We start from the raw sequence: 16065 nt of genomic DNA on the forward strand, positions 1-16065 counted from the left end.
TGTTTCAAATCACAATACATCTTCGTAGCACCTGGATGGATAGAGTATCACGAACCATGAGCCTCCTCCAAAATCAACTCTCTCTAGCCATAAATATTAGGAACACAGACCCTACCCTGAAGCCTCAACACTCCATCATCACCAAGAGTCACCTATTTAGCATCACCGTGTTGCACTGTGTCCTTAAGGACAAGTAAGTGGGGATCATCATACTAAAGCACCTTAATGCACTCAAACAAATATGACTAAGATACAACACAAGCAAGAACCCTGCTCGGCTCCGAAATGTCCAACCTCACCAACCTATTGGCTAATGCCTGAACATCCATGGCTAAAGGCCTTCCCCCAACTGGAATAAATGTTAAACTTCCCATACTCATCGCCTTTTTGCTCAAGGTATCCGCAACCACATTGGCCTTCCTCGGATGATAAGAATGGTGATATCTTAATGCTTCAATAGATCTAACCATCTCCACTTTATCAAATTCAAATCATTATATTTAAACAGATGCTGGAGACTCCAATGATCTGCATACACCTTACAAGATACACCATAAAGATAATGCCTCAAAATCTTGAGCGCGTGCACAATAGCTGCCAACTCTAAATCATGGACCGGATAGTGTTTATCATGGGGTTTCAACTGGCGCGACGTGTAGGCAATCACCATATCGTCCTGCATCAACATACATTCAAGACTAACCTGCAAAGCATCACAATAAACTGTATATGATCCTGAAGGCAAAACCAACACTGGAGATGTAGCCAAAGTTGTCTTGAGCTTCTAAAAGATCGCCTCATTCTCGTCAAACCACCTAAATGGAGCACCCTTCTGGGTCAATTTGGTCAATAGGGCTACTTTGGATGAAAATCCCTCCCCAAAATAGCGATAATACCCAGTCAACCCTAGAAAGCTCTGGATCTTTATAGCCGCAGAAGGTCTGGGCTAACTCTGTATGGTCTCAATCTTCTTCGGGTCCACCTTAGCCCCCTCACTAGATACCACATGACCTAAGAATGTCGATGGGTCTAACCAAAACTCGCACTTGGAGAACTTAGCATATAGCTTCTTCTCCCTCAATATCTGAAGCACAATCTTAAATATTGCTTCTGCTCCACCCTACTATGGGAATACACCAATATATTATCAATGAACACAATAACAAAGGAATCTAAATATGGATGAAACACAATGTTCATCAAATGCATAAAGGTTGATGGGTCATTTGTCAAACCAAAAGATATCATCAAGAACTCATAATCCCTATAACGGGTCTTGAAAGCTGTCTTAGGGATGTCTCATGCCCTAATCTTTAGCTGATGATACCCCGCTCTCAAATCAATCTTCGAGAATACCCTAGCACCATGAAGTTGATAAAATAAATCATCTATGCGCCACAGTGGATACTTGATCTTGATAGTCACCTTGTTCACTGCCGATAGTCGATACACATTCTCATAGAACCATCTTTCTTCTTCACAAACAACACCAGCGTACCCCAAGGTGAAACACTCAGCCTGATGAAACCCTTATTAAGCAATTCCTATAACTATTCCTTTAATTCCTTCAACTCCGCTGGTGTAATGCGATATGGTGGAATAGAGATGGGCTAAATGCCCAACACCAAATCAATATCCCTATCGAGTGGCATACCAGATAGGTCTACTAGAAACACGTCTGAAAACTCCATCACTACTGGCACTGACTTAACAGTAGAAGTATCAACACTAAAATTCCTCACAAAGGCAAGATATGGCAAGCACCCTTTCTCAACTATTTGTTGAGCCTTCAGAAAAGAAATCACTCTGCTAGGAGTGTGTCTCATAGAATCCTTCCCCTCTAAACTCAGGAACCCTTACATAGCTAATGTCACGATCTTAGCGTGACAATCAATAATAGCATGATATGGGGATAACCAATTGATACCCAAAATCACCTCAAAATCAACCATACTAAACAATAAAAGATCAACCCTAGTCTTATATCCCTTAATGGTAACCACACAAGATCGATACACACGATCTACTATAATAGAATCACCCACTAGTATAGATAAATGAACAAGAATATCAAAGAGAATCATACAGTATATCCAAATAACGAGAAAAATATAATGACACATAAGAATAAGTGGAACCGTGGTCAAATAACACTGAAACATCTATGTGGCACACTAAAACAATACTTGTAATCACATCATCCGAAGCAACTGCATTTGGCCTGGCTGGAAATACATAACAACGAGCTTGTCCACCACCTGACTGACCTCCCCCTCTAGGGCGACCATAAATCGGCTGAGCCCCACCCCTAGCTAGTTGTGTGGGTAGTGTATCTACTAGCACTGGAATCAAAGATTGTGTGCTCTGTTGTGGTACACTACTCAGAAGCTTGGGGAAATCCCTCTTAAGATACTCAAGTCCCCACACTCGAAATAACCCCTCATCTGATGAGGCTGCTAACCCTGTGACTGACTTTGATAACCCGAATATCCACTTGGGAACCCTAAGCAGATGAAGTGCGATAAGAACTCTACGCCGGCAGCACACCGAATGATGACTGGCCTGGGCGAGCTCTATATGAATCGTGGCTAACTGATGAACCATGACGAATCTGACGAGCTGCCTGAGCGGTCCTAAAAGGACAGCTCTATTGTGATATAACTAGCCTCCGGACGAGGCACCACCAAAACCACCCAAATCATGGGGCCTCTTGGACTCCCGCTCCTCTCGCTCAAGCCTGCAAACATGCTCCAAACACTTGGAAATCTCAACCACCTAGAGAAAACTAGCATCCCTCTCGGCCTCTCGGGCCATACCATATCGAATATTGTAGTTGAGGCCATTAATTAACCTCTTGATTCTCTCCCTCTTAGTAGGGACCAAAAGTACTACATTACGTGCCAACTCCATGAATCTCATCTCATACTGGGTCACAGTCAAGCCCTCCTAACATAGATACTCAAACTCCCTACACAACTCCTCTCTACGAGTCTGTGGAACAAACTTCACTAAGAAGAGAATGGGGAATTGATCCCGTGTAAGTGGTGGTGCGCCAGCTGGCCTGCCCGACTCATAAGTCTGCCCCCACCTGTAGGCTAGCCTTGTAAGCTGAAAAATAGTGAAGTTAACTCCATTGGAGTCCACAAGACCCGCTGTGCGAAGAATCTAATGACACTAATCAAGAAAATCCTGAGCATCCTCTGACTCTCCTCCACTGAACTAGGAAGAACAAAGTATCAGGAATCACTCTAGCTTCTTCTACTCCTCATCAGTCAAATATGGTCCTATCTCGGCTTGCGCTGCAACCACTAGTTATACTGGTAGAACCCCCGGTATCTGATAACCTTGAGCCAAGCTCGTATACACACTCAAGATCTTGGCCAAAGTCTCCTAAAGACCAGGCATAGCAATAGGTACTGCTAGAGTCTGAGCTTGTCCCACCGGCTAAACAATATCCAGAACCTAATCCTCTACTGAAGCAATGGGCGGCTCCACAAGTGTTGCTCTACTTGGGTCTCTACCTGTAGTGCGTGCCCTACCTCGACACATGCCCCTCATGTCCCTGACTGGAGGCACTATTTCCTGCTAAACTGATCCGGCTCAACGTATCTTCACCATATATGATAGGATAGAAGAGTAAGGTTCAAACTTCGGAAATCACAAATCCGAATGACAAGAATGAAAGGAAGTGAAGTTTTCCTAAGAGTTCGGCAGCCTCTCGAAGATGAGTTCAGACATCTCCGTACCAATCCGCAAGACTCTACTAAACTCGCTCAAGACTCGGAGAGCCTATGAACCTAGGGCTCTCACACCAACTTATCACGACCCAAAAACTACCATACAGTTGTGATGCCGCCTAACTCATTTGCTAGGCAAGCCAAGCATAGCAAAAACAAAACAAGATAATAAAATTACAAAAATAATACAAGTCGAAAGCCAAATGTCATAATTAAACTGCGTCAATACATAAAACTCCCCAAAGTTGGTAGTACAGAGTCATGAGCTCTACAATAGAAATACAATTCTAAAACACGAAATGGAAATAGTATCTGAATAATAACTACAGTAACTGAAATGGAAAGAGACGTCAAGGACTGCAGTCGAAATGCAGCTCTACCTCATCTCTTAGCAGCTCAATAGCAATCACAATAGCTCTCAGCTGGATCAAACACCCAGATCTGCACAATTACGTGCAGAGTGTAATATGAGTACAATCGACCCCATGTACTCATCAAGTATCATAACTAACCTCGGTAAGGTAATAGTGGCAAGAACTACCAACGACACTCACTAACAATCTGCCCAGTTCATAAATCGTACAAGTACATGTCAGTGGTACCAAACTAAGTGTAAAACACAGATATGACCAAATCAGTGCACGTAGAAAGGTGTTACAAGAATATATGCATTAACAAGTCAGCAATAGAGAAGATATACATTAAGGATCAAATCAATGCGCACAGATTAACATATAGAGAAGATATGTACCGTGCCTTCAACTTCTAATCAAATAGCATATAGAGAAGATATGCATAAAGAGGCATGCATACATTCGGATAAAGGCATATAGAGAAGATATGTGATAAAACATGTACACACCCAAGGTAATTGCAAATAGAGAAAAGATGCAAAAATCCAAATATGAGAGGGTGACTCTAGGAGGATGGATCATTATCCACACACAAAGCGAAAAATGCACGTGCCATATATAACAACCACACTAACCACTCACGTGCTATCATAACTCAAACCGCACAGATAACTCATGTGCTACCAATCCAGTCCATATCACACAAAAAATCATATAAAAAAATACATATATACGAGCAATGAATATCAAATCAGAAGCTCATGGACCAATAAAAGTGACATGCCAAGGTGTATGCATGTGCAAATTGTGCTACCAAAGCTCTGATTAGGCGATTACGCAACAAAATAGCAATTAACATATTTGAATAGGAGATTATCCTAAACATGATCTTTAACGCAATAAAGTAGCTCACAAAGGGGGTAAAAACACATGAAGCATGATAACATGAAGCTTAGAAATCAATTCAAGGCATAACAAAGCCTAAGAACTACCCCGAGCATGGATAAAACTTGATGCACACACACATGCTCATCCCCCACATGTGTGCCACCCTTGGCACGTAGCCATCATCAACAATTCAAGCAACCAGAGCCTCAAACCAAGTTTAGGCAAGATACTTATCTCAAGCAAGCCAAATTAATACTCTACTAATTCCTTCCACATGAATGGACCTCTGAACGCCTCGAATCTAGCCAAAAATAACTCAAAAATATCAATTAAAGCCATAGGAAAATAATTCCAAATAATAAAGCTTCGATCTTTATACAAATATACAAAGTCAACCAAACATTCAACTCGGTCTCGCACCTCGAAACTCGATAAAACTCACAAATCCCGAACACCCATTATAATACAAGTCAAAATATACAAGTTTCATTCAAATCCAACCTCAATTCGGCCCCCAAATCTCCAATTTTCACTCTCGAAAACCATATCCAAAACCCTCAAATTTCTCCTTTAAATCACAAAGTCTAGGTGTAATAATCCATGGGGAAATAATATCTAACATCAAAATCAAGTAGAGATTACTTCCGCTTCAAAGTATGGTAAAAAACTCCCCAAAAATGCCTCTAGCCGAGCTCCAAAAACTCCATATAATGGAAAATATACCAAACCCTCGAAATTTTAATCTACCCAGTGACTTCCACTTTTGCAGACAAAATTGTTGCTTCTGCGACTCCGCTTCAGCGGAAAAATGCTCGCTTCTGCGGGCTCACTTAAGCACCCGACCATCCGTACATATGCTCCAATATTTGCTTCTGCGAAAGAGCTTCTACACACAAGACCCAGCGGATGCGACATCATATCTGCAGACTCTTATACCCCTAGCCATTCTTCGCTTCTACGCCCAATTATCCGCTTCTGCAGACTCGCACCTACAGACAAAACCCCGCAGGTGCGAAAACGCCAACAAAAGGACTTCCAAACAAGATACAAATGATCTTGAACTCATCCAAAACACACCCAAGGCCCCTGGTACACCTTCCAATCACACCAAGGCCCAGACCTATCCAAAGGCTCAAAATACTGGAATTAACATCAAAATAACGAATCGTCGGTCAAGATCACTTTCTTAAGTTTATGAGCTTCCAAGTTCAAATGAAACGTTTGATTCAAGCCTAACCACCAAACTTTGCACACAAGCTCTAAATGACTAAATGGACATATTCCAACTCGCGGAACCAAAATCCGAATTTGATATTATCAAAGTCAACCCCCGGTGAAACTTATAAACTTTTTAAATTTTTAAATTTCTAGCTTTCGATAATTAGAGCTAAATCAACATAGGAACCTCCAAATCCAAATCCAGACATATTCCTAAGTCCAAAATCGCCATACGAATCTATTTGAACCATCAAAACATGAGTGTGAGTTTGTTCACGCAAAAGTCAACCCTTAGTCATCTCTTACAACTTAAGCTTCCAAAATGAGACTAAGTATCTCAATTCACTCCAACACCTTCCCGAAACCAATCCCAACCATCCCCTCAAGTCATCAAACATCAAATACACATACGAAAAATATCAAATAGGGGAAGGGGATAAAATACACAAAATGATCGGTTGGGTCGTTATAGTAACATAAGGGATGCGACTAGCAATGTACAACTACATGAATCACATATGGATGGTCAATATTCTCGATCCCTAGCCCCGACAATATCTCTATCTCTATAATACAACATACATGTTCATTAGAATCTACCCCAACATTTAAATCCTCTGTTGAATATGAATCAACTATACGACCTTTTATTCTTTACTCCACAGGAGACCATCAACATAATCCCATTTTTCTTTCTATGGCTTCCGTAACCAACTCAAGCTCCACATCCATCCTTGATGCCCATGCAGGTGGATATCCGCAGCAAGCTCCTCCGCCAGAGTCAGAAGAAATGGGGGATCACAGGGCCTCGTTCATAGATATCTCAAGTCTGCACGGAGCAGCACTTATGCTATTCCCAGAAATAGAGGACAATTAATATATACATCATTGTATCGTGGCACTATACAAATTCTCACTCCGCAGAATATTAACACAGTGATAGCAAAATATGCAATGTTGTTGAGCCCATCTCCAAGGAGCAATCAGTTCCCTCCACTATAGAACCAAAGCACTGCATCTTCCCAAACAAACCTTAATCTTATGAATAAATCTACGAGCTTTGTGATTTGAAATATTAGAGGCACTAACAACGATAATTTCAGGAGGGAGTTAATCCATACTCACAGTCCATACATGGTTGTCTTACTCAAAACTAGGATTAAAGTTCATGCTACTTCTCGTGACGAGTTCAACTTCTCTGACATGGTCGAAGTTCCTGACCAGGGTTGATCGGGAGGATTAATAATCCTTTGGCTTGATAATTTTGTTGCTATTAACAGTCTTACCCAGCCCCCTTAAGAAATTGAAGCTATTATCCAGGTAAAACCTAACCATTAACCTTGGTTGTTCAATAGTGTTTATGCTAATACTTGTATAGTTAATCTTAACTTGCTTTAGGATCACCTCAAATCTATTTTGATAACTATAAAGGTCCTTGGTTCATGGGGGACGATTTCAATGATATTTTATGTCAAGATGAAAAATGGGATGGTAGATCGTTAAATATAAATAGATCCTCTAAGCTCTGACTGCTATCAACTAATGCAAACTAATTGATTTGGGATCTAAATTTAGTCGATCCACATGATCTAACCACAGAATGAGACACCATGGTTTAATCCTTGAAAGGATTGATTGTTGTTTTGCTAACGAAGCCTGGCTGCAACAGTACATATCTCCCTAAAACTTACTCCAATCATAATCCTCCTCTTATTAAACTTACTCAACCCTACAGAAGATCAATAGATAGACATTTTTGTTTAGAATCCTATTGGTGATCCCATCCCAAATTTACATCTGTTGTTCAAAATAGTTGAGAGGGCAAAGATTTTGTTCAAGAAATAGAGACTTTTCACCACAATGTAAATATTTGGAATAGTAATATCTTGGTAATATTTTAGTAAAAAAAACAAGCTCATCGCACGGTTGAATGGTATCCAATAGTCGGCATGCTATCCTACTAGCACCTTACTTCAAGATTTAGAGTAAAATCTCACCCTCGAATACAACAATATTCTTAAAGTATAGGAGGACTACTGGAAGCTTCTATTCCGTATTAATTAGTTAAACGGCGGAGATGCAAATACAAAAAATTTCCACATCTCTATCATTAATAGGCAAAGGAGAAACAGAACTCCTTATTTAAGGATGATAATGGTAATTGGATCATGGATCAGGATAGGCTATTTGAGCATACCTTCTCATACTTTTATTCCGCCTTTACTATGAGTCATTCCTCTACTAATTAGCATGATATCAATTGTATCCTACCACCTTACACTTTCCAGTCTTGATAGACCCTTATGTCATCATGAAATCATCACTGCCTTATTTTCTTTCTAGCATTTTAAACCCCCTAGTCCGGATGGTTTCCATCCCTTCTTTTACTAAAGTCATTGAAATATTGTAAGGCCTTCAATTATAAATACATCCATGAGATTTTCAAGACCCAAATAATTCTCCCTTCCAGTAATAAGACTTTCCTTTGTCTTATTCCTAAATTTCATAATGCAAACAACCTCAAGAAATTCTGACTGATTGATCTTTGTAGCATTATCTATAAGATTATTAACAAAATTATTATCAATCGCTTGAAGCCCTTCTTGGATAAGATCATTGGTCCATTCCAACCTAGTTTTCTTAAAGGATGAAGAGTGTGTGACAATGTGATTATCATCCAATAAATTATTAACCATTTTCATAAGCTAAAAGGCGCTCGAGGTAAATTCATTCTAAAACAGATTTAGAAAAAGCATTTGACAAGCTTGAATGGTCTTTTATTTATCGTGCCCCCAAAAATTTTAGGTTTTCTCCAAACATCTCTAGGCTTATTATGAATTGCATTTCTGCTAGCACTATTGCAATATTAGTAAATGAGGCTAAAAGCTTCTTCTTCCCAACTAGAGGCATTCGTCAAGGAGATTCTATGTCTTCATATATTTTTATTTTGTGTATGAAATTCCTCTCCGTCTATATAAATTACCAAGTTGATGTGGGCTTTTGGGACACATAAAATTATGCCACGTCGGTCTCATTTCTCTCACCTCTTCTTAGCGGATGATCTTACGCTCATATTTAGTCCTACTACTAACTCCGCTCATTCTATTCACCAATGCCTTACATACTTTTGCACTCTTTCTGGAAAAAATATTAATACTTCTAAATCCAAAATTATCTTTTCTAGAAAAACTGTCATAGTACCATCATTGATGCTATTATTTTTAAGCTAAATATTAATTCAGCTGATACTTTTGAAAAATATCTTGGCTTCCCAATATTGAATCATAAGCCTAAGCTAGTTAATTTTCAATACATCATTGATAACATAAGAAATAAACTTTCTGGTTAGAAAATAAATTTCCTTACTCCTCCAGCGAGAACCACTCTAGCACTATCTACCTTGAATACTACTCCATACAATATATTCAATTACCCAGGAAAATCCTTAACAAAATTAATAAAATAGTGAAACTTTATATGGGGATCCACGGATAGTCGTAAAAAATTACAATGTCTCAGCTGAAACACCATCACCCTTCCTAAAGACCAAGAAGGCCTATGATGTAGAGCAGTCTTGCAAACAACTATTGCTTCTCTTGCTAGTCTCTCGAGACTTTATATGAAGCTTAACTCCTTCTGGGCTGACATTCTTATTACCAAGTATTGGAGGAACAAGAACTCCCAAAATAATTTCTTCATCTGGCAAAATATCCTGCGGGGTTGGAAAATATGCTCCAAAGATTTGACCTAGATTGTGAGTAACGAAGGCACATTGACCTTTGTCACTCCAAATGGATCCCTGATTCAGATTTCTTTCCATCCATTATTTATGGTCCATTACACCCTACATAACTCAACCTCAAAGTTGAGTTTATCTGCCAAAACTATAATTTAGATTGGTCAAAATTCTCTTTCGAACTTCCTGAAGATATCAAAAATAAGATCATGTCTATCCATATTCCCACTACTCCTAACGTTATAGATACCCCTATTTGGTCTTTAAATAAATGGTATATTTACTACAAGATCTGTATTCAAACTACTCCAATTAGAAATACAATAGGGGATACTTTCCAATGAATTTGGGATCTTCATATTCTAAATAAAATTAAATTCTTCCTACGGCAATGTCTTCATTATAGGATTCCCACCCATGTCTGTTTACATAAAATCAGGATTACTAATAACTCCGTCTGTCCAGTTTGCAAAAAATGACAGAGAGTCCACTGAACACATCTTCATTAGTTGCCCTATTACCTATAATTTTTGAAATATTTTAGGCATAGATATGCACGACATCTCCTTCCATGAGGATCACTAGATTCTAACCATCAGAAATATTAACATTCATCTTCAAATCCCCCACTAACTTGGACACAGTTCTTTTCTTATGCCATTTGGTATATTTGGTCAAATCAAAATCAAAATAACTTCAACAATCTTACTAACCAAGTTCATGCTCAGACAGTTCTAATGCGTGCTCAAGAATTTATCCTTACTACCAACAAAATTACTAGCTCACTCCATCAATGCTCTATTTATGTCAAGTGATTTGCCCCAGCAACATTCCACTTTAAGCTTAACAAAAATGAAGCATTCAAGGATAGCGCAACTACAGGTGGTATAAGAGTAGTAAGAGACGATCAAGGCAATTGGGTAATTGGTTTCGTCAAATCAACCTTTGAATTCAATCATATCTACATGGAACTTTTAGCTCTGCGAACTTGACTAAAAATAGCTTGAGAAAGAAATCTAATTACACTGGGAGTGGAGACTGATTCCATTAAAATCATAAAACTTTTAGAAAATGATTATCTGTCACGACCCAACTCCCACCGGAGCCACGACAGCACCTAACACTACTTGCAAGACAAGCCAACATTTTCACAATAACAGTAAATTCAATAAAACAGAAATCAGTAAACCTAACAGCGGAGATATCATGAAATAACTGCAAAACAACAGTAATACTTCTACAACCATCCCAAAGATTTTGTGTCAATGAGTACATGAGCACTACTGAATATCAAAATATAAGACCAAATCCTCAATACAACTGTATGAACAGTAGAACGGTAATAACAGAAATAAATAAAAGAGAACTTCAACATCTGCGGATGACATAACAGCTACCTCGTAGTCTCTTAAAAGATGGTATCAACACAGCTCTAGCAATCCCCAATACTAGAAGTACTTAGATCTGCACACGAAGTGCAGAGTGTAGTATGAGTATAACCGACCCCATGTACTCAATAAGTAATAAACCTAACCTTAGGCTGGAAGTAGTGACGAGATCAGAAGAAACAGTCAGAGACCAATATCAGTAACCAATAATAGCTCAAGATATAAAGGAAACAGTGTAAGTAAATAACTCAATGATATCATGTTCAGCTCGTTCACATTACTGAAATTTAGACATGCTTTTCAAGTATGACAGTTAAAGCCCACCACAGAATAAACATCTCATTTACCAGCTAGCACGAGAAAAGTACATCTTTATGCCTACATATCAAATATACATGTCTAATTAATATTATTACAGTGAAGCCATCAAGAATGACCACACTCAACACACTCACGATGCTTGGCACAATGCCCCTCACCATTACACACATAACACTTAACACTGTACGGGTGCTTGGCATATATGCCCCTCACCAAAGCACATGTGTGTATATATATATATATATATATATATATATATATATATATATATATATATATATATATAATGCCTACGCTCATTGCTGGTATGTCAGACTCCGAAGGGGCGGATCCTGCCCAAGCGTTAATCAAAAGTCAATATGGCATGTTGTGGCGTGTAACCCAATCCACGTATCAATCAATAGCCAATAAGGCATGTTACGGGATGCAACCCGATCCAAATATTATTCAATAGTCAATATGGCCTATTGCGGCGTGCAATCCGATCCAAATATTACTCACAATGCGGCTCTACGGCCCACATCATTCAACAACCTCTTAAGTCTCAAGGGCTCAGAACCTCATAGAACTCAGCCCAAACAGTATCACATATGGAAAACAACATTATGTGATGAATTACAAACGTAGTATACAGTGACTGGGCTATGATATGTAAATGAGGAAATCATGACAGAGTATATAATTTGTCACGTAAATCTCACATGTCGTGATGGCGCCTATCGCAATACTAGGCAAATCGATAACCGCAATAAACCACGCATTCTTTAGTTTGAAAACATAATAAAATAAGTTAAGAGTAAATTCTCATAAATACTGATACGAAAAGACCGCGACTCAATACAATATTCTCCCAAATTTTCGGTGTCACTGAGTATATGAGCATCTAAATAACAACATAGTGCTGTCTAGGAAGGTAGAACAGTATAAATAAAACTAAAAGATAAAGGAGAAGAGTCAAGGTGTGCGAACGCCAAAGCAACTACCTCGAGAATCTCCGAACTAATAAAGCTCCAAAATCAGCAACCATTATACCCGAAAGTACTGGGATCTGCACACGAAGTGTAGAATGTAGTATGAGTACAACCGACCCAATTTACTCAATAAGTAACAAGACGAACCTTGGGCTGAAAACAGTGACGAGCTCAACAGGAACAGTCTAAATATAGAAATTTATAGTACAGAAATGTAGACATACTTTCGAGCTCAATAGTTAAGCTCAAAACAGATATAATATGCCAAGTGTGACTGAAATGAGGAATGTTACATCTCTATATCTACATGTCAATTATATGCAAAACAATGATAAAATTCCTATATGATTTTCGCGGAATGCGAGTGATTGAATGGTTGAGTGGTTGAATGCACATTCAACCACTCAGTGATAAAACAGTGATAAGATTGAGTGGTTGAATGCGAGTTCGGATTTCGTAATGCAAAATAGTGATAAAATCATATGCATACTCTAAGAGTATCAATTCACTCAGTTCTCCCATTCACTCAATCCTCACATTCACTCAGTCCTCGCAGTTACTCAATCCTCTCAATCGCTCGGCACTCGTACTCACATTCAGTAGGTACCTGCGCTCACTGCTGGTGAGTCAAACTCCGAAGGGGCGGATCCTGCCCAAGCGCTATAATAAGCCAATCATGGCATGAATAAATAAAGCCTGCCGTGGCGTACAACCCGATCCCATAAATGTCCTCATAATCAGGCCCTCGGCCTCACTCAGTCATCAATCCCTTCAGTCTCTCGGGCTCACAAGTATCATGATAATCAGCCCAAACAATGATGATATGATGTATCAATAAATGACAACAGAGACTGAGATATGATATGCAAATGATAGCTATGACTGAGTACATAATTGCAAATTAAGCAAGTAATTTAACAGCAACAAGACCTTTGTGGGTCCTAACAGTACCAGCATATGGCCTAAGTATGATTTCTAACATGAATCACATCTCAATTTCTCTAACACATGGAGAATATATGGATAATGACAAGATTATTTGACTACACAATTCTACGAAATTGACCGAGTCACAATTCCTATGGTGCACGCCCACACGCCCGTTACCTGGCATGTGTGTCACCTTAACACCAATCACATAACACGTAATGCATGGATTCATACCCTCAGAACCAAGTTTAGAAGTGTTACTTACCTCAAACCGTGCAAATCTCTACTCCAACAAGCCCTTGCCTCGCGAATCGGCCTCCAAACGACTCGAATCTAGCCACAAACAACTCGATAAAATCAACACAAGCTATAGAAATCAATTTCATATGATAAAGCTAAGTTCTTAAGTAAAAGTAAAAAGTCAACACAAAAAGTCAATCGCGGGCTCACATCTCGAAATCCGACAAAATTAACAAAATCCGAACTCGCATTCAACCACGAGTCTAACCATACCAAAATTACTCAAATCCAACCACAACACGACCTTCAAATCCTCAAATTAAAGTCTATAAAGTTTCTACAATTTTTCCAATTTTTCTAACCCAAAATACTAATTAAATGATAAAAACAATGATAGATTCATGTATTTTACCCAAATCCGAGTTAGAATCACTTACCCCAATCACTTCCTTAAAACTCCCTCCAAGAATCGCCTCAATCCGACCTCCCAAAGTCAATTTATGAAATATAACTCTAACCCTCATTTTGATATTTTATATTCTGCCCAGAATTCCTCCTTCGCGATCGCGGAAAATGCTTCGCGATCGCGAAGCACAAAAACTAATCTGCCCAAAAATTAACTCTACACGAACGCATACAGACCCACGCGAACGCGAAGACCAAACATCCCTGACCTACACGATCGCGAACAGCCTCACGCGATCGCAAAGAACAACACGTGGAATCCCCAACTTCTTCCTTTCCTCTACGCGAACGCGACTTAACCCACATGTTCGCGATGCAGTGATGGCCAAAGCTTCGCTATTGCAGTCCTCATTTCGCGATCGCATAGCACAGAATCCCAGTTAATCAAAATAAGCCTACGCGATCGCAAACCTTCCCACCCGATCACGTATAAGGAAACCAGACCTGCAACATCAGCAATCTTCTAAGTCCATATTCCAATCCGTTAACCATCTAAAATCCACCCGAGGCCCCGGGGACCTCAACCAAACATACCAACAAGTCCTAAAACATCATACGAACTTAGTCGAGGTCTCAAATAATATCAAACAATATCAAAAACACTAATCGCACCCCAATTCAAGCCTAATGAAAACTAATAAATTCCAACTTCTACAATAGATGCCGAAACCTATCAAATCAACCCCGATTGACCTCAAATTTTGCACACAAGTCATAAATAATACAATGGACCTACTCAAACTTCCAGAACTAAAATCCAAGCCCGGTAACAACAAAGTCAACTCTCGATTAAATTTCACAACTCTCCAAACTTCTTATTTTCCAACTTTCGTTATTTCAAGTCAAAATTACCTACGGACCTTCAAATCAATATCCGGACACACTCCTAAGTCCAAAATTACTATACGAGGCTATCAGAACCATCAAAACTCCATGTTGGAGTCGTTTACATATAAGTCAACATCCGGCCAACTCTTTCAACTTAAGCTTCCAACCTTGGGACTAAGTGTCCCAATTCATTTCGAAACATCCCCGGAACTGATCCAACCACCCCGGCAAGTCACATAACAACAATTGAGCATAGAATAAGTAGTAAATGGGGAAAACGGGACTACAACACTCAAAATGACCGGCCGGGTCATTACATAATTACAGTTAAGGCAAATATCTCAAAATACCAGGAATAGCCCATTATGTCTCAACCAAGTAGGCACGTAGTTTTAACATGATTTCTAATATGAATCATAACTCAAATAATCAAACGAGTAGGAAAAACACAAATATAACAAAGCATGATAGCAAAACAAGTCCGGCAATAGTCTAAAGTCAACTCGGATCATGAATACTCTGGTGCACGCACTCACGCATGTCACCAAGCATGTGTGTCACCCCAACTCATCTCATATAATATAGTTCCCAGTGTTAATTATTCTCAAATCCAAGTTTAGATATATGATGTGTGGCCAAAATGCTATATTCTTAGTACATTACTCGCCTTACATGTTGTTAGTTTAGTGGTTAAGTGTGCGATGTTTGAGCTAAATTGTGTTGTTTTATGTGTGGGAGAATTGGAAGACAAAGATGAGTGAAGGTTGCACAAAAAGAGGATGAAAATAAAAGAAAAGAGCACAAAAATACCAAGTACCCAAATCGTGCTACAGGCCAAGCATAGCCAGCTTGACTGTGCTACAGGCCAAGCGTATCCAACTCTGTAGTCAGGTTGACCGCGCTATAAGCCTGGCCTAGCGAGGTCTATAGCATGGTGATCAAAAGTCCGGATTTGGACTCTAAGACTTCAACCCTTGCCTATAAATACTC

Source organism: Nicotiana tomentosiformis, chromosome 2 (assembly GCF_000390325.3).
Source record: "Nicotiana tomentosiformis chromosome 2, ASM39032v3, whole genome shotgun sequence".
Taxonomy (NCBI): Eukaryota; Viridiplantae; Streptophyta; class Magnoliopsida; order Solanales; family Solanaceae; genus Nicotiana; species Nicotiana tomentosiformis.